This window comes from Chiloscyllium punctatum, chromosome 18 (genome assembly GCF_047496795.1).
Source record: "Chiloscyllium punctatum isolate Juve2018m chromosome 18, sChiPun1.3, whole genome shotgun sequence".
NCBI lineage: Eukaryota > Metazoa > Chordata > Chondrichthyes > Orectolobiformes > Hemiscylliidae > Chiloscyllium > Chiloscyllium punctatum.
In genome coordinates this window covers 50,154,396-50,172,673 of record NC_092756.1, presented here as the reverse complement: position 1 = coordinate 50,172,673, position 18,278 = coordinate 50,154,396, and the positions used below count along the sequence as shown (strand labels likewise).

General features: G+C 46.4%; 12 non-coding genes across 12 annotated transcripts; all 12 read right to left on the bottom strand.

Moving 5' to 3' along the window:
• Positions 1-557: 557 nt before the first annotated feature.
• Positions 558-630, bottom strand: trnav-uac (transfer RNA valine (anticodon UAC)). Its single transcript has one exon. It is a non-coding gene; the product is annotated as a tRNA-Val (tRNA).
• Positions 631-3,484: 2,854 nt separating this feature from the next.
• Positions 3,485-3,557, bottom strand: trnav-uac (transfer RNA valine (anticodon UAC)). Its single transcript has one exon. It is a non-coding gene; the product is annotated as a tRNA-Val (tRNA).
• Positions 3,558-4,682: 1,125 nt separating this feature from the next.
• Positions 4,683-4,764, bottom strand: trnal-aag (transfer RNA leucine (anticodon AAG)). Its single transcript has one exon. It is a non-coding gene; the product is annotated as a tRNA-Leu (tRNA).
• A 1,660-nt stretch (positions 4,765-6,424) lies between these two features.
• trnav-uac (transfer RNA valine (anticodon UAC)) lies at positions 6,425-6,497 on the bottom strand. Its single transcript has one exon. It is a non-coding gene; the product is annotated as a tRNA-Val (tRNA).
• A 1,125-nt stretch (positions 6,498-7,622) lies between these two features.
• On the bottom strand, positions 7,623-7,704 carry trnal-aag (transfer RNA leucine (anticodon AAG)). The gene has a single exon. It is a non-coding gene; the product is annotated as a tRNA-Leu (tRNA).
• Positions 7,705-9,364: 1,660 nt separating this feature from the next.
• trnav-uac (transfer RNA valine (anticodon UAC)) lies at positions 9,365-9,437 on the bottom strand. The gene has a single exon. It is a non-coding gene; the product is annotated as a tRNA-Val (tRNA).
• A 1,125-nt stretch (positions 9,438-10,562) lies between these two features.
• Positions 10,563-10,644, bottom strand: trnal-aag (transfer RNA leucine (anticodon AAG)). The gene has a single exon. It is a non-coding gene; the product is annotated as a tRNA-Leu (tRNA).
• A 1,660-nt stretch (positions 10,645-12,304) lies between these two features.
• trnav-uac (transfer RNA valine (anticodon UAC)) lies at positions 12,305-12,377 on the bottom strand. Its single transcript has one exon. It is a non-coding gene; the product is annotated as a tRNA-Val (tRNA).
• A 1,125-nt stretch (positions 12,378-13,502) lies between these two features.
• On the bottom strand, positions 13,503-13,584 carry trnal-aag (transfer RNA leucine (anticodon AAG)). Its single transcript has one exon. It is a non-coding gene; the product is annotated as a tRNA-Leu (tRNA).
• A 1,660-nt stretch (positions 13,585-15,244) lies between these two features.
• trnav-uac (transfer RNA valine (anticodon UAC)) lies at positions 15,245-15,317 on the bottom strand. Its single transcript has one exon. It is a non-coding gene; the product is annotated as a tRNA-Val (tRNA).
• Positions 15,318-16,442: 1,125 nt separating this feature from the next.
• On the bottom strand, positions 16,443-16,524 carry trnal-aag (transfer RNA leucine (anticodon AAG)). Its single transcript has one exon. It is a non-coding gene; the product is annotated as a tRNA-Leu (tRNA).
• Positions 16,525-18,184: 1,660 nt separating this feature from the next.
• Positions 18,185-18,257, bottom strand: trnav-uac (transfer RNA valine (anticodon UAC)). Its single transcript has one exon. It is a non-coding gene; the product is annotated as a tRNA-Val (tRNA).
• Positions 18,258-18,278: the final 21 nt, after the last annotated feature.

Sequence of the window (18,278 nt, the reverse complement as noted above, 5' to 3'; positions counted from 1 at the left end):
CCTTAATACTAGCGACGCTATGAAAGCACAGGTCCAGAGGTTCCTCTGAGAGTGGAATTTCTTTCATTGCTGTTGCTGATTGAATGAGCCACTAACGTGCGAACTGCTCCAAAACATGATTCAGGACCTCTGGTGCCAATTCTCACACGTTGAATAACGACAGACACCTTCCAAATGAGGTCTTTCAGAGACGACTTTGGGATACATTGGACAGACAGACTAGTTGAGGAATCCGTGGTGCACTGTGACACCAGCACATCAGCTTCTTCCCTGTCTTTGAACCGGGCCGCCTGCGCAAGGAATGCGAATGCGGTAATGCTTTTCGTGGAAGGATCAGAAGGGGGTAACTACACTCTCAAACAGAATGGCATATGATCAGAACCAGGTTGGAGAAAAACTTTACAATGCTTTTGCACAGTAATTAAACGGAGCGGCATTGCATTGCACTACGAGCGACGATTTATTCGAGCAAACTCAAAGGCAGGTTTGCACATGGGAAAGCAAGCAAGAAAGCTCCGTTCTTGTCGATGTCAAAGGCTGCAGTTGAAGAGCAAAGCAGTTTCTGCCCAGTTTCGAACTGGGGACCTTTCGCGTGTAAGGCGAACGTGATGACCACTACACTACAGAAACAAGCCTCGGTCGTCCCCGCTGCAGCTCAGTGGCATCCAGCACTGAAAGTTGAAGCCATTCGACCTTTCACCTTTCTGTTTCCGTTAGCTCGTTGTTTAATGGGACTTGTTTAATTTTGGCTATGTGGTGAGCATGGACGAGATACACCGAAGTATCTGTTTCCACGCGGTGTACCCCAATAACGTTGTGTCGCTTACACCTGCTTTAAAGAATTACGTTTTTGCGGAGCTTACCGTCGCAGTCTGTGGCAAAATCTTTTCGTCTGTTCGACTGCTCACGGGAAAGGTAGCATTGTGAAACACTGCAGAAACGAACGACTTCCTTACTTTTGCTCCGACTGACCATACTCCGTGAAAATTTCCCAGATTCTCAGTTGAGGATTTTTGCAGCTGGAAGTTACCTCAGAAACCCTGTTAATTCGTAATGTATTGAGCGAATCGCAAAACAGAAAGCATTTAACACGGAACACAAACAAAACGGGAAAACCAAATGCATTTTCAGACACAGCGAGCTTGAATGCTAAATGTGAGACAGTCAGGGGGCATGAGCCATAACGTAATCACACAACTAACAACAGGGCAATTCCAAACTACTCTTTCAAACATACTGGAGCCTGAGTGCACCATCACTTCCCAGACAATGCTGCAAAGAGACAAAAAAAGAACATAATAAGAATGGGCCATAAAAAGTGAATTTCACCAATCACAGTCTCGATTAGATTACCTTTCCCTTCCGATGACTCCAGGACTGAAATGAAGGAAGTGGGAGAAATTCAATAACATATGACATCGAAATACATTGGAACGATTTTCTCATTGGCCAGAAAACCAAATAACGACGAGTCGAGTCACCGTAGGACTCTGTTTCGCAACAACGATGAAATAGCAGTCTCCATTCGGTTCCAGTAAAAGCTCAACTTGCCTGGAACAGAAAGCAAGAGTAGAGCCGCTGGCGATTTTCCGCGCGGGAGGCGAACACGAGCATGACAGCACAGACACTTTGGAAAATTCGGCACTTACCAACACCACAATCAATTCCCCGGGAAGCAAACTCATTTTGCTTCTGTTTTAAACAGAAATGCCGCAGGGGATCGAAACAGCATTTAAACTAGCTGCTCCGCAGAAATGGCAGCGGTGGGATTCGAACCCACGCCTCTGTCGAGACTGGAGCCTTAATCCAGCGCCTTAGACTACCAACACGCCCACGACTCTATTTTCTTGCACTTCCAATTGTGTTCCTGCATAACAACAGATGTAAACTCACGTGAAAAGGGTTCCATGATCCCTCTCCGACTCGCACAGCTGCTGGGATGTGCCCGTCTACAATATCAATTTCTCAGCAGTTAACGATAGCCCATCAATCCAGACAAAAATCACTGGTAAACTGAGTCTATCTTCTCAGACTTCGATTCAGCTACAGATGTATCTGTGAGTGCGTGAGAATATATGATCGATTATGATTGGGTCAAATTACCATGAGCTACTTGACATTACTGCAATTTCGATTCTTGCTTTGCTCAATGATTTCACCCATTGCTCGAAACAGGACAACTTTCACGTTTACACGGAACATGAAACACACCGGACTACAGGGGAAATGCACAAAGCTGAGCAGGCCGTGTCCCAAATCATACCGTGCAGCATAGTTTCAGTCACTGTGTCTGTTTTGCAGAATAAGGTTCCCAAAGAATGTTCCACCCTAAAACCGGAGGTAGCATTACAATCCGAGAAGGACAGATTACATTGTGAGGAAGGTCTGACCTCGGGGCCGGTTCGAGAGGCCACTTTCCTTGCCTTTTACCTAACCGTGCAATTTGCTGCAGATTGCACCTGGACATGAGCCTCATGGATACCAACTGAGTTGGAAACCTGTGTGGGAATCGATGAGAATAAGCGACTCAATAAAGTTTAACAAGTTCCATGGTGCTTTTTAGAAATGCAGTTTCTCTTCACCTCAATCCAAAAGGCAGTTTCCGAACATAGTAACAGAAGTCAAAAGGTAATTACCTCACCCCACCCCCACTCCGGAAGAGGTGCTAACTGCCCTTGATTGCTTTTTGTTCACGATGTGAAGAGCTCTCACGCCTGAGTCACCGTCACGTCTCTGGTTGCTGAGTGAATCACAACGAAGGACTTTCTCCAGAGCTGCAACTGCCTCACTTCCCCACTCGCCCTCCCCGTTTACATTTTCCTGCTCGTCAGTGATTTAATGAAAACCAAATGGATGCGATGTCATTCTGTAGCCTCTCTGTCGATTCCTCCGTTTCCGTTCCAACCTGGCTTAGATCTCGGGGCGCACCTTAATACTAGCGACGCTATGAAAGCACAGGTCCAGAGGTTCCTCTGAGAGTGGAATTTCTTTCATTGCTGTTGCTGATTGAATGAGCCACTAACGTGCGAACTGCTCCAAAACATGATTCAGGACCTCTGGTGCCAATTCTCACACGTTGAATAACGACAGACACCTTCCAAATGAGGTCTTTCAGAGACGACTTTGGGATACATTGGACAGACAGACTAGTTGAGGAATCCGTGGTGCACTGTGACACCAGCACATCAGCTTCTTCCCTGTCTTTGAACCGGGCCGCCTGCGCAAGGAATGCGAATGCGGTAATGCTTTTCGTGGAAGGATCAGAAGGGGGTAACTACACTCTCAAACAGAATGGCATATGATCAGAACCAGGTTGGAGAAAAACTTTACAATGCTTTTGCACAGTAATTAAACGGAGCGGCATTGCATTGCACTACGAGCGACGATTTATTCGAGCAAACTCGAAGGCAGGTTTGCACATTGGAAAGCAAGCAAGAAAGCTCCGTTCTTGTCGATGTCAAAGGCTGCAGTTGAAGAGCAAAGCAGTTTCTGCCCAGTTTCGAACTGGGGACCTTTCGCGTGTAAGGCGAACGTGATGACCACTACACTACAGAAACAAGCCTCGGTCGTCCCCGCTGCAGCTCAGTGGCATCCAGCACTGAAAGTTGAAGCCATTCGACCTTTCACCTTTCTGTTTCCGTTAGCTCGTTGTTTAATGGGACTTGTTTAATTTTGGCTATGTGGTGAGCATGGACGAGATACACCGAAGTATCTGTTTCCACGCGGTGTACCCCAATAACGTTGTGTCGCTTACACCTGCTTTAAAGAATTACGTTTTTGCGGAGCTTACCGTCGCAGTCTGTGGCAAAATCTTTTCGTCTGTTCGACTGCTCACGGGAAAGGTAGCATTGTGAAACACTGCAGAAACGAACGACTTCCTTACTTTTGCTCCGACTGACCATACTCCGTGAAAATTTCCCAGATTCTCAGTTGAGGATTTTTGCAGCTGGAAGTTACCTCAGAAACCCTGTTAATTCGTAATGTATTGAGCGAATCGCAAAACAGAAAGCATTTAACACGGAACACAAACAAAACGGGAAAACCAAATGCATTTTCAGACACAGCGAGCTTGAATGCTAAATGTGAGACAGTCAGGGGGCATGAGCCATAACGTAATCACACAACTAACAACAGGGCAATTCCAAACTACTCTTTCAAACATACTGGAGCCTGAGTGCACCATCACTTCCCAGACAATGCTGCAAAGAGACAAAAAAAGAACATAATAAGAATGGGCCATAAAAAGTGAATTTCACCAATCACAGTCTCGATTAGATTACCTTTCCCTTCCGATGACTCCAGGACTGAAATGAAGGAAGTGGGAGAAATTCAATAACATATGACATCGAAATACATTAGAACGATTTTCTCATTGGCCAGAAAACCAAATAACGACGAGTCGAGTCACCGTAGGACTCTGTTTCGCAACAACGATGAAATAGCAGTCTCCATTCGGTTCCAGTAAAAGCTCAACTTGCCTGGAACAGAAAGCAAGAGTAGAGCCGCTGGCGATTTTCCGCGCGGGAGGCGAACACGAGCATGACAGCACAGACACTTTGGAAAATTCGGCACTTACCAACACCACAATCAATTCCCCGGGAAGCAAACTCATTTTGCTTCTGTTTTAAACAGAAATGCCGCAGGGGATCGAAACAGCATTTAAACTAGCTGCTCCGCAGAAATGGCAGCGGTGGGATTCGAACCCACGCCTCTGTCGAGACTGGAGCCTTAATCCAGCGCCTTAGACCGCTCGGCCACACTACCAACACGCCCACGACTCTATTTTCTTGCACTTCCAATTGTGTTCCTGCATAACAACAGATGTAAACTCACGTGAAAAGGGTTCCATGATCCCTCTCCGACTCGCACAGCTGCTGGGATGTGCCCGTCTACAATATCAATTTCTCAGCAGTTAACGATAGCCCATCAATCCAGACAAAAATCACTGGTAAACTGAGTCTATCTTCTCAGACTTCGATTCAGCTACAGATGTATCTGTGAGTGCGTGAGAATATATGATCGATTATGATTGGGTCAAATTACCATGAGCTACTTGACATTACTGCAATTTCGATTCTTGCTTTGCTCAATGATTTCACCCATTGCTCGAAACAGGACAACTTTCACGTTTGCACGGAACATGAAACACACCGGACTACAGGGGAAATGCACAAAGCTGAGCAGGCCGTGTCCCAAATCATACCGTGCAGCATAGTTTCAGTCACTGTGTCTGTTTTGCAGAATAAGGTTCCCAAAGAATGTTCCACCCTAAAACCGGAGGTAGCATTACAATCCGAGAAGGACAGATTACATTGTGAGGAAGGTCTGACCTCGGGGCCGGTTCGAGAGGCCACTTTCCTTGCCTTTTACCTAACCGTGCAATTTGCTGCAGATTGCACCTGGACATGAGCCTCATGGATACCAACTGAGTTGGAAACCTGTGTGGGAATCGATGAGAATAAGCGACTCAATAAAGTTTAACAAGTTCCATGGTGCTTTTTAGAAATGCAGTTTCTCTTCCCCTCAATCCAAAAGGCAGTTTCCGAACATAGTAACAGAAGTCAAAAGGTAATTACCTCACCCCACCCCCACTCCGGAAGAGGTGCTAACTGCCCTTGATTGCTTTTTGTTCACGATGTGAAGAGCTCTCACGCCTGAGTCACCGTCACGTCTCTGGTTGCTGAGTGAATCACAACGAAGGACTTTCTCCAGAGCTGCAACTGCCTCACTTCCCCACTCGCCCTCCCCGTTTACATTTTCCTGCTCGTCAGTGATTTAATGAAAACCAAATGGATGCGATGTCATTCTGTAGCCTCTCTGTCGATTCCTCCGTTTCCGTTCCAACCTGGCTTAGATCTCGGGGCGCACCTTAATACTAGCGACGCTATGAAAGCACAGGTCCAGAGGTTCCTCTGAGAGTGGAATTTCTTTCATTGCTGTTGCTGATTGAATGAGCCACTAACGTGCGAACTGCTCCAAAACATGATTCAGGACCTCTGGTGCCAATTCTCACACGTTGAATAACGACAGACACCTTCCAAATGAGGTCTTTCAGAGACGACTTTGGGATACATTGGACAGACAGACTAGTTGAGGAATCCGTGGTGCACTGTGACACCAGCACATCAGCTTCTTCCCTGTCTTTGAACCGGGCCGCCTGCGCAAGGAATGCGAATGCGGTAATGCTTTTCGTGGAAGGATCAGAAGGGGGTAACTACACTCTCAAACAGAATGGCATATGATCAGAACCAGGTTGGAGAAAAACTTTACAATGCTTTTGCACAGTAATTAAACGGAGCGGCATTGCATTGCACTACGAGCGACGATTTATTCGAGCAAACTCGAAGGCAGGTTTGCACATTGGAAAGCAAGCAAGAAAGCTCCGTTCTTGTCGATGTCAAAGGCTGCAGTTGAAGAGCAAAGCAGTTCCTGCCCAGTTTCGAACTGGGGACCTTTCGCGTGTAAGGCGAACGTGATGACCACTACACTACAGAAACAAGCCTCGGTCGTCCCCGCTGCAGCTCAGTGGCATCCAGCACTGAAAGTTGAAGCCATTCGACCTTTCACCTTTCTGTTTCCGTTAGCTCGTTGTTTAATGGGACTTGTTTAATTTTGGCTATGTGGTGAGCATGGACGAGATACACCGAAGTATCTGTTTCCACGCGGTGTACCCCAATAACGTTGTGTCGCTTACACCTGCTTTAAAGAATTACGTTTTTGCGGAGCTTACCGTCGCAGTCTGTGGCAAAATCTTTTCGTCTGTTCGACTGCTCACGGGAAAGGTAGCATTGTGAAACACTGCAGAAACGAACGACTTCCTTACTTTTGCTCCGACTGACCATACTCCGTGAAAATTTCCCAGATTCTCAGTTGAGGATTTTTGCAGCTGGAAGTTACTTCAGAAACCCTGTTAATTCGTAATGTATTGAGCGAATCGCAAAACAGAAAGCATTTAACACGGAACACAAACAAAACGGGAAAACCAAATGCATTTTCAGACACAGCGAGCTTGAATGCTAAATGTGAGACAGTCAGGGGGCATGAGCCATAACGTAATCACACAACTAACAACAGGGCAATTCCAAACTACTCTTTCAAACATACTGGAGCCTGAGTGCACCATCACTTCCCAGACAATGCTGCAAAGAGACAAAAAAAGAACATAATAAGAATGGGCCATAAAAAGTGAATTTCACCAATCACAGTCTCGATTAGATTACCTTTCCCTTCCGATGACTCCAGGACTGAAATGAAGGAAGTGGGAGAAATTCAATAACATATGACATCGAAATACATTGGAACGATTTTCTCATTGGCCAGAAAACCAAATAACGACGAGTCGAGTCACCGTAGGACTCTGTTTCGCAACAACGATGAAATAGCAGTCTCCATTCGGTTCCAGTAAAAGCTCAACTTGCCTGGAACAGAAAGCAAGAGTAGAGCCGCTGGCGATTTTCCGCGCGGGAGGCGAACACGAGCATGACAGCACAGACACTTTGGAAAATTCGGCACTTACCAACACCACAATCAATTCCCCGGGAAGCAAACTCATTTTGCTTCTGTTTTAAACAGAAATGCCGCAGGGGATCGAAACAGCATTTAAACTAGCTGCTCCGCAGAAATGGCAGCGGTGGGATTCGAACCCACGCCTCTGTCGAGACTGGAGCCTTAATCCAGCGCCTTAGACCGCTCGGCCACACTACCAACACGCCCACGACTCCATTTTCTTGCACTTCCAATTGTGTTCCTGCATAACAACAGATGTAAACTCACGTGAAAAGGGTTCCATGATCCCTCTCCGACTCGCACAGCTGCTGGGATGTGCCCGTCTACAATATCAATTTCTCAGCAGTTAACGATAGCCCATCAATCCAGACAAAAATCACTGGTAAACTGAGTCTATCTTCTCAGACTTCGATTCAGCTACAGATGTATCTGTGAGTGCGTGAGAATATATGATCGATTATGATTGGGTCAAATTACCATGAGCTACTTGACATTACTGCAATTTCGATTCTTGCTTTGCTCAATGATTTCACCCATTGCTCGAAACAGGACAACTTTCACGTTTACACGGAACATGAAACACACCGGACTACAGGGGAAATGCACAAAGCTGAGCAGGCCGTGTCCCAAATCATACCGTGCAGCATAGTTTCAGTCACTGTGTCTGTTTTGCAGAATAAGGTTCCCAAAGAATGTTCCACCCTAAAACCGGAGGTAGCATTACAATCCGAGAAGGACAGATTACATTGTGAGGAAGGTCTGACCTCGGGGCCGGTTCGAGATGCCACTTTCCTTGCCTTTTACCTAACCGTGCAATTTGCTGCAGATTGCACCTGGACATGAGCCTCATGGATACCAACTGAGTTGGAAACCTGTGTGGGAATCGATGAGAATAAGCGACTCAATAAAGTTTAACAAGTTCCATGGTGCTTTTTAGAAATGCAGTTTCTCTTCACCTCAATCCAAAAGGCAGTTTCCGAACATAGTAACAGAAGTCAAAAGGTAATTACCTCACCCCACCCCCACTCCGGAAGAGGTGCTAACTGCCCTTGATTGCTTTTTGTTCACGATGTGAAGAGCTCTCACGCCTGAGTCACCGTCACGTCTCTGGTTGCTGAGTGAATCACAACGAAGGACTTTCTCCAGAGCTGCAACTGCCTCACTTCCCCACTCGCCCTCCCCGTTTACATTTTCCTGCTCGTCAGTGATTTAATGAAAACCAAATGGATGCGATGTCATTCTGTAGCCTCTCTGTCGATTCCTCCGTTTCCGTTCCAACCTGGTTTAGATCTCGGGGCGCACCTTAATACTAGCGACGCTATGAAAGCACAGGTCCAGAGGTTCCTCTGAGAGTGGAATTTCTTTCATTGCTGTTGCTGATTGAATGAGCCACTAACGTGCGAACTGCTCCAAAACATGATTCAGGACCTCTGGTGCCAATTCTCACACGTTGAATAACGACAGACACCTTCCAAATGAGGTCTTTCAGAGACGACTTTGGGATACATTGGACAGACAGACTAGTTGAGGAATCCGTGGTGCACTGTGACACCAGCACATCAGCTTCTTCCCTGTCTTTGAACCGGGCCGCCTGCGCAAGGAATGCGAATGCGGTAATGCTTTTCGTGGAAGGATCAGAAGGGGGTAACTACACTCTCAAACAGAATGGCATATGATCAGAACCAGGTTGGAGAAAAACTTTACAATGCTTTTGCACAGTAATTAAACGGAGCGGCATTGCATTGCACTACGAGCGACGATTTATTCGAGCAAACTCAAAGGCAGGTTTGCACATGGGAAAGCAAGCAAGAAAGCTCCGTTCTTGTCGATGTCAAAGGCTGCAGTTGAAGAGCAAAGCAGTTTCTGCCCAGTTTCGAACTGGGGACCTTTCGCGTGTAAGGCGAACGTGATGACCACTACACTACAGAAACAAGCCTCGGTCGTCCCCGCTGCAGCTCAGTGGCATCCAGCACTGAAAGTTGAAGCCATTCGACCTTTCACCTTTCTGTTTCCGTTAGCTCGTTGTTTAATGGGACTTGTTTAATTTTGGCTATGTGGTGAGCATGGACGAGATACACCGAAGTATCTGTTTCCACGCGGTGTACCCCAATAACGTTGTGTCACTTACACCTGCTTTAAAGAATTACGTTTTTGCGGAGCTTACCGTCGCAGTCTGTGGCAAAATCTTTTCGTCTGTTCGACTGCTCACGGGAAAGGTAGCATTGTGAAACACTGCAGAAACGAACGACTTCCTTACTTTTGCTCCGACTGACCATACTCCGTGAAAATTTCCCAGATTCTCAGTTGAGGATTTTTGCAGCTGGAAGTTACCTCAGAAACCCTGTTAATTCGTAATGTATTGAGCGAATCGCAAAACAGAAAGCATTTAACACGGAACACAAACAAAACGGGAAAACCAAATGCATTTTCAGACACAGCGAGCTTGAATGCTAAATGTGAGACAGTCAGGGGGCATGAGCCATAACGTAATCACACAACTAACAACAGGGCAATTCCAAACTACTCTTTCAAACATACTGGAGCCTGAGTGCACCATCACTTCCCAGACAATGCTGCAAAGAGACAAAAAAAGAACATAATAAGAATGGGCCATAAAAAGTGAATTTCACCAATCACAGTCTCGATTAGATTACCTTTCCCTTCCGATGACTCCAGGACTGAAATGAAGGAAGTGGGAGAAATTCAATAACATATGACATCGAAATACATTGGAACGATTTTCTCATTGGCCAGAAAACCAAATAACGACGAGTCGAGTCACCGTAGGACTCTGTTTCGCAACAACGATGAAATAGCAGTCTCCATTCGGTTCCAGTAAAAGCTCAACTTGCCTGGAACAGAAAGCAAGAGTAGAGCCGCTGGCGATTTTCCGCGCGGGAGGCGAACACGAGCATGACAGCACAGACACTTTGGAAAATTCGGCACTTACCAACACCACAATCAATTCCCCGGGAAGCAAACTCATTTTGCTTCTGTTTTAAACAGAAATGCCGCAGGGGATCGAAACAGCATTTAAACTAGCTGCTCCGCAGAAATGGCAGCGGTGGGATTCGAACCCACGCCTCTGTCGAGACTGGAGCCTTAATCCAGCGCCTTAGACCGCTCGGCCACACTACCAACACGACCACGACTCTATTTTCTTGCACTTCCAATTGTGTTCCTGCATAACAACAGATGTAAACTCACGTGAAAAGGGTTCCATGATCCCTCTCCGACTCGCACAGCTGCTGGGATGTGCCCGTCTACAATATCAATTTCTCAGCAGTTAACGATAGCCCATCAATCCAGACAAAAATCACTGGTAAACTGAGTCTATCTTCTCAGACTTCGATTCAGCTACAGATGTATCTGTGAGTGCGTGAGAATATATGATCGATTATGATTGGGTCAAATTACCATGAGCTACTTGACATTACTGCAATTTCGATTCTTGCTTTGCTCAATGATTTCACCCATTGCTCGAAACAGGACAACTTTCACGTTTGCACGGAACATGAAACACACCGGACTACAGGGGAAATGCACAAAGCTGAGCAGGCCGTGTCCCAAATCATACCGTGCAGCATAGTTTCAGTCACTGTGTCTGTTTTGCAGAATAAGGTTCCCAAAGAATGTTCCACCCTAAAACCGGAGGTAGCATTACAATCCGAGAAGGACAGATTACATTGTGAGGAAGGTCTGACCTCGGGGCCGGTTCGAGAGGCCACTTTCCTTGCCTTTTACCTAACCGTGCAATTTGCTGCAGATTGCACCTGGACATGAGCCTCATGGATACCAACTGAGTTGGAAACCTGTGTGGGAATCGATGAGAATAAGCGACTCAATAAAGTTTAACAAGTTCCATGGTGCTTTTTAGAAATGCAGTTTCTCTTCCCCTCAATCCAAAAGGCAGTTTCCGAACATAGTAACAGAAGTCAAAAGGTAATTACCTCACCCCACCCCCACTCCGGAAGAGGTGCTAACTGCCCTTGATTGCTTTTTGTTCACGATGTGAAGAGCTCTCACGCCTGAGTCACCGTCACGTCTCTGGTTGCTGAGTGAATCACAACGAAGGACTTTCTCCAGAGCTGCAACTGCCTCACTTCCCCACTCGCCCTCCCCGTTTACATTTTCCTGCTCGTCAGTGATTTAATGAAAACCAAATGGATGCGATGTCATTCTGTAGCCTCTCTGTCGATTCCTCCGTTTCCGTTCCAACCTGGCTTAGATCTCGGGGCGCACCTTAATACTAGCGACGCTATGAAAGCACAGGTCCAGAGGTTCCTCTGAGAGTGGAATTTCTTTCATTGCTGTTGCTGATTGAATGAGCCACTAACGTGCGAACTGCTCCAAAACATGATTCAGGACCTCTGGTGCCAATTCTCACACGTTGAATAACGACAGACACCTTCCAAATGAGGTCTTTCAGAGACGACTTTGGGATACATTGGACAGACAGACTAGTTGAGGAATCCGTGGTGCACTGTGACACCAGCACATCAGCTTCTTCCCTGTCTTTGAACCGGGCCGCCTGCGCAAGGAATGCGAATGCGGTAATGCTTTTCGTGGAAGGATCAGAAGGGGGTAACTACACTCTCAAACAGAATGGCATATGATCAGAACCAGGTTGGAGAAAAACTTTACAATGCTTTTGCACAGTAATTAAACGGAGCGGCATTGCATTGCACTACGAGCGACGATTTATTCGAGCAAACTCGAAGGCAGGTTTGCACATTGGAAAGCAAGCAAGAAAGCTCCGTTCTTGTCGATGTCAAAGGCTGCAGTTGAAGAGCAAAGCAGTTCCTGCCCAGTTTCGAACTGGGGACCTTTCGCGTGTAAGGCGAACGTGATGACCACTACACTACAGAAACAAGCCTCGGTCGTCCCCGCTGCAGCTCAGTGGCATCCAGCACTGAAAGTTGAAGCCATTCGACCTTTCACCTTTCTGTTTCCGTTAGCTCGTTGTTTAATGGGACTTGTTTAATTTTGGCTATGTGGTGAGCATGGACGAGATACACCGAAGTATCTGTTTCCACGCGGTGTACCCCAATAACGTTGTGTCGCTTACACCTGCTTTAAAGAATTACGTTTTTGCGGAGCTTACCGTCGCAGTCTGTGGCAAAATCTTTTCGTCTGTTCGACTGCTCACGGGAAAGGTAGCATTGTGAAACACTGCAGAAACGAACGACTTCCTTACTTTTGCTCCGACTGACCATACTCCGTGAAAATTTCCCAGATTCTCAGTTGAGGATTTTTGCAGCTGGAAGTTACTTCAGAAACCCTGTTAATTCGTAATGTATTGAGCGAATCGCAAAACAGAAAGCATTTAACACGGAACACAAACAAAACGGGAAAACCAAATGCATTTTCAGACACAGCGAGCTTGAATGCTAAATGTGAGACAGTCAGGGGGCATGAGCCATAACGTAATCACACAACTAACAACAGGGCAATTCCAAACTACTCTTTCAAACATACTGGAGCCTGAGTGCACCATCACTTCCCAGACAATGCTGCAAAGAGACAAAAAAAGAACATAATAAGAATGGGCCATAAAAAGTGAATTTCACCAATCACAGTCTCGATTAGATTACCTTTCCCTTCCGATGACTCCAGGACTGAAATGAAGGAAGTGGGAGAAATTCAATAACATATGACATCGAAATACATTGGAACGATTTTCTCATTGGCCAGAAAACCAAATAACGACGAGTCGAGTCACCGTAGGACTCTGTTTCGCAACAACGATGAAATAGCAGTCTCCATTCGGTTCCAGTAAAAGCTCAACTTGCCTGGAACAGAAAGCAAGAGTAGAGCCGCTGGCGATTTTCCGCGCGGGAGGCGAACACGAGCATGACAGCACAGACACTTTGGAAAATTCGGCACTTACCAACACCACAATCAATTCCCCGGGAAGCAAACTCATTTTGCTTCTGTTTTAAACAGAAATGCCGCAGGGGATCGAAACAGCATTTAAACTAGCTGCTCCGCAGAAATGGCAGCGGTGGGATTCGAACCCACGCCTCTGTCGAGACTGGAGCCTTAATCCAGCGCCTTAGACCGCTCGGCCACACTACCAACACGCCCACGACTCCATTTTCTTGCACTTCCAATTGTGTTCCTGCATAACAACAGATGTAAACTCACGTGAAAAGGGTTCCATGATCCCTCTCCGACTCGCACAGCTGCTGGGATGTGCCCGTCTACAATATCAATTTCTCAGCAGTTAACGATAGCCCATCAATCCAGACAAAAATCACTGGTAAACTGAGTCTATCTTCTCAGACTTCGATTCAGCTACAGATGTATCTGTGAGTGCGTGAGAATATATGATCGATTATGATTGGGTCAAATTACCATGAGCTACTTGACATTACTGCAATTTCGATTCTTGCTTTGCTCAATGATTTCACCCATTGCTCGAAACAGGACAACTTTCACGTTTACACGGAACATGAAACACACCGGACTACAGGGGAAATGCACAAAGCTGAGCAGGCCGTGTCCCAAATCATACCGTGCAGCATAGTTTCAGTCACTGTGTCTGTTTTGCAGAATAAGGTTCCCAAAGAATGTTCCACCCTAAAACCGGAGGTAGCATTACAATCCGAGAAGGACAGATTACATTGTGAGGAAGGTCTGACCTCGGGGCCGGTTCGAGATGCCACTTTCCTTGCCTTTTACCTAACCGTGCAATTTGCTGCAGATTGCACCTGGACATGAGCCTCATGGATACCAACTGAGTTGGAAACCTGTGTGGGAATCGATGAGAATAAGCGACTCAATAAAGTTTAACAAGTTCCATGGTGCTTTTTAGAAATGCAGTTTCTCTTCACCTCAATCCAAAAGGCAGTTTCCGAACATAGTAACAGAAGTCAAAAGGTAATTACCTCACCCCACCCCCACTCCGGAAGAGGTGCTAACTGCCCTTGATTGCTTTTTGTTCACGATGTGAAGAGCTCTCACGCCTGAGTCACCGTCACGTCTCTGGTTGCTGAGTGAATCACAACGAAGGACTTTCTCCAGAGCTGCAACTGCCTCACTTCCCCACTCGCCCTCCCCGTTTACATTTTCCTGCTCGTCAGTGATTTAATGAAAACCAAATGGATGCGATGTCATTCTGTAGCCTCTCTGTCGATTCCTCCGTTTCCGTTCCAACCTGGTTTAGATCTCGGGGCGCACCTTAATACTAGCGACGCTATGAAAGCACAGGTCCAGAGGTTCCTCTGAGAGTGGAATTTCTTTCATTGCTGTTGCTGATTGAATGAGCCACTAACGTGCGAACTGCTCCAAAACATGATTCAGGACCTCTGGTGCCAATTCTCACACGTTGAATAACGACAGACACCTTCCAAATGAGGTCTTTCAGAGACGACTTTGGGATACATTGGACAGACAGACTAGTTGAGGAATCCGTGGTGCACTGTGACACCAGCACATCAGCTTCTTCCCTGTCTTTGAACCGGGCCGCCTGCGCAAGGAATGCGAATGCGGTAATGCTTTTCGTGGAAGGATCAGAAGGGGGTAACTACACTCTCAAACAGAATGGCATATGATCAGAACCAGGTTGGAGAAAAACTTTACAATGCTTTTGCACAGTAATTAAACGGAGCGGCATTGCATTGCACTACGAGCGACGATTTATTCGAGCAAACTCAAAGGCAGGTTTGCACATGGGAAAGCAAGCAAGAAAGCTCCGTTCTTGTCGATGTCAAAGGCTGCAGTTGAAGAGCAAAGCAGTTTCTGCCCAGTTTCGAACTGGGGACCTTTCGCGTGTAAGGCGAACGTGATGACCACTACACTACAGAAACAAGCCTCGGTCGTCCCCGCTGCAGCTCAGTGGCATCCAGCACTGAAAGTTGAAGCCATTCGACCTTTCACCTTTCTGTTTCCGTTAGCTCGTTGTTTAATGGGACTTGTTTAATTTTGGCTATGTGGTGAGCATGGACGAGATACACCGAAGTATCTGTTTCCACGCGGTGTACCCCAATAACGTTGTGTCGCTTACACCTGCTTTAAAGAATTACGTTTTTGCGGAGCTTACCGTCGCAGTCTGTGGCAAAATCTTTTCGTCTGTTCGACTGCTCACGGGAAAGGTAGCATTGTGAAACACTGCAGAAACGAACGACTTCCTTACTTTTGCTCCGACTGACCATACTCCGTGAAAATTTCCCAGATTCTCAGTTGAGGATTTTTGCAGCTGGAAGTTACCTCAGAAACCCTGTTAATTCGTAATGTATTGAGCGAATCGCAAAACAGAAAGCATTTAACACGGAACACAAACAAAACGGGAAAACCAAATGCATTTTCAGACACAGCGAGCTTGAATGCTAAATGTGAGACAGTCAGGGGGCATGAGCCATAACGTAATCACACAACTAACAACAGGGCAATTCCAAACTACTCTTTCAAACATACTGGAGCCTGAGTGCACCATCACTTCCCAGACAATGCTGCAAAGAGACAAAAAAAGAACATAATAAGAATGGGCCATAAAAAGTGAATTTCACCAATCACAGTCTCGATTAGATTACCTTTCCCTTCCGATGACTCCAGGACTGAAATGAAGGAAGTGGGAGAAATTCAATAACATATGACATCGAAATACATTGGAACGATTTTCTCATTGGCCAGAAAACCAAATAACGACGAGTCGAGTCACCGTAGGACTCTGTTTCGCAACAACGATGAAATAGCAGTCTCCATTCGGTTCCAGTAAAAGCTCAACTTGCCTGGAACAGAAAGCAAGAGTAGAGCCGCTGGCGATTTTCCGCGCGGGAGGCGAACACGAGCATGACAGCACAGACACTTTGGAAAATTCGGCACTTACCAACACCACAATCAATTCCCCGGGAAGCAAACTCATTTTGCTTCTGTTTTAAACAGAAATGCCGCAGGGGATCGAAACAGCATTTAAACTAGCTGCTCCGCAGAAATGGCAGCGGTGGGATTCGAACCCACGCCTCTGTCGAGACTGGAGCCTTAATCCAGCGCCTTAGACCGCTCGGCCACACTACCAACACGACCACGACTCTATTTTCTTGCACTTCCAATTGTGTTCCTGCATAACAACAGATGTAAACTCACGTGAAAAGGGTTCCATGATCCCTCTCCGACTCGCACAGCTGCTGGGATGTGCCCGTCTACAATATCAATTTCTCAGCAGTTAACGATAGCCCATCAATCCAGACAAAAATCACTGGTAAACTGAGTCTATCTTCTCAGACTTCGATTCAGCTACAGATGTATCTGTGAGTGCGTGAGAATATATGATCGATTATGATTGGGTCAAATTACCATGAGCTACTTGACATTACTGCAATTTCGATTCTTGCTTTGCTCAATGATTTCACCCATTGCTCGAAACAGGACAACTTTCACGTTTGCACGGAACATGAAACACACCGGACTACAGGGGAAATGCACAAAGCTGAGCAGGCCGTGTCCCAAATCATACCGTGCAGCATAGTTTCAGTCACTGTGTCTGTTTTGCAGAATAAGGTTCCCAAAGAATGTTCCACCCTAAAACCGGAGGTAGCATTACAATCCGAGAAGGACAGATTACATTGTGAGGAAGGTCTGACCTCGGGGCCGGTTCGAGAGGCCACTTTCCTTGCCTTTTACCTAACCGTGCAATTTGCTGCAGATTGCACCTGGACATGAGCCTCATGGATACCAACTGAGTTGGAAACCTGTGTGGGAATCGATGAGAATAAGCGACTCAATAAAGTTTAACAAGTTCCATGGTGCTTTTTAGAAATGCAGTTTCTCTTCACCTCAATCCAAAAGGCAGTTTCCGAACATAGTAACAGAAGTCAAAAGGTAATTACCTCACCCCACCCCCACTCCGGAAGAGGTGCTAACTGCCCTTGATTGCTTTTTGTTCACGATGTGAAGAGCTCTCACGCCTGAGTCACCGTCACGTCTCTGGTTGCTGAGTGAATCACAACGAAGGACTTTCTCCAGAGCTGCAACTGCCTCACTTCCCCACTCGCCCTCCCCGTTTACATTTTCCTGCTCGTCAGTGATTTAATGAAAACCAAATGGATGCGATGTCATTCTGTAGCCTCTCTGTCGATTCCTCCGTTTCCGTTCCAACCTGGTTTAGATCTCGGGGCGCACCTTAATACTAGCGACGCTATGAAAGCACAGGTCCAGAGGTTCCTCTGAGAGTGGAATTTCTTTCATTGCTGTTGCTGATTGAATGAGCCACTAACGTGCGAACTGCTCCAAAACATGATTCAGGACCTCTGGTGCCAATTCTCACACGTTGAATAACGACAGACACCTTCCAAATGAGGTCTTTCAGAGACGACTTTGGGATACATTGGACAGACAGACTAGTTGAGGAATCCGTGGTGCACTGTGACACCAGCACATCAGCTTCTTCCCTGTCTTTGAACCGGGCCGCCTGCGCAAGGAATGCGAATGCGGTAATGCTTTTCGTGGAAGGATCAGAAGGGGGTAACTACACTCTCAAACAGAATGGCATATGATCAGAACCAGGTTGGAGAAAAACTTTACAATGCTTTTGCACAGTAATTAAACGGAGCGGCATTGCATTGCACTACGAGCGACGATTTATTCGAGCAAACTCAAAGGCAGGTTTGCACATGGGAAAGCAAGCAAGAAAGCTCCGTTCTTGTCGATGTCAAAGGCTGCAGTTGAAGAGCAAAGCAGTTTCTGCCCAGTTTCGAACTGGGGACCTTTCGCGTGTAAGGCGAACGTGATGACCACTACACTACAGAAACAAGCCTCGGTCGTCCCCGCTG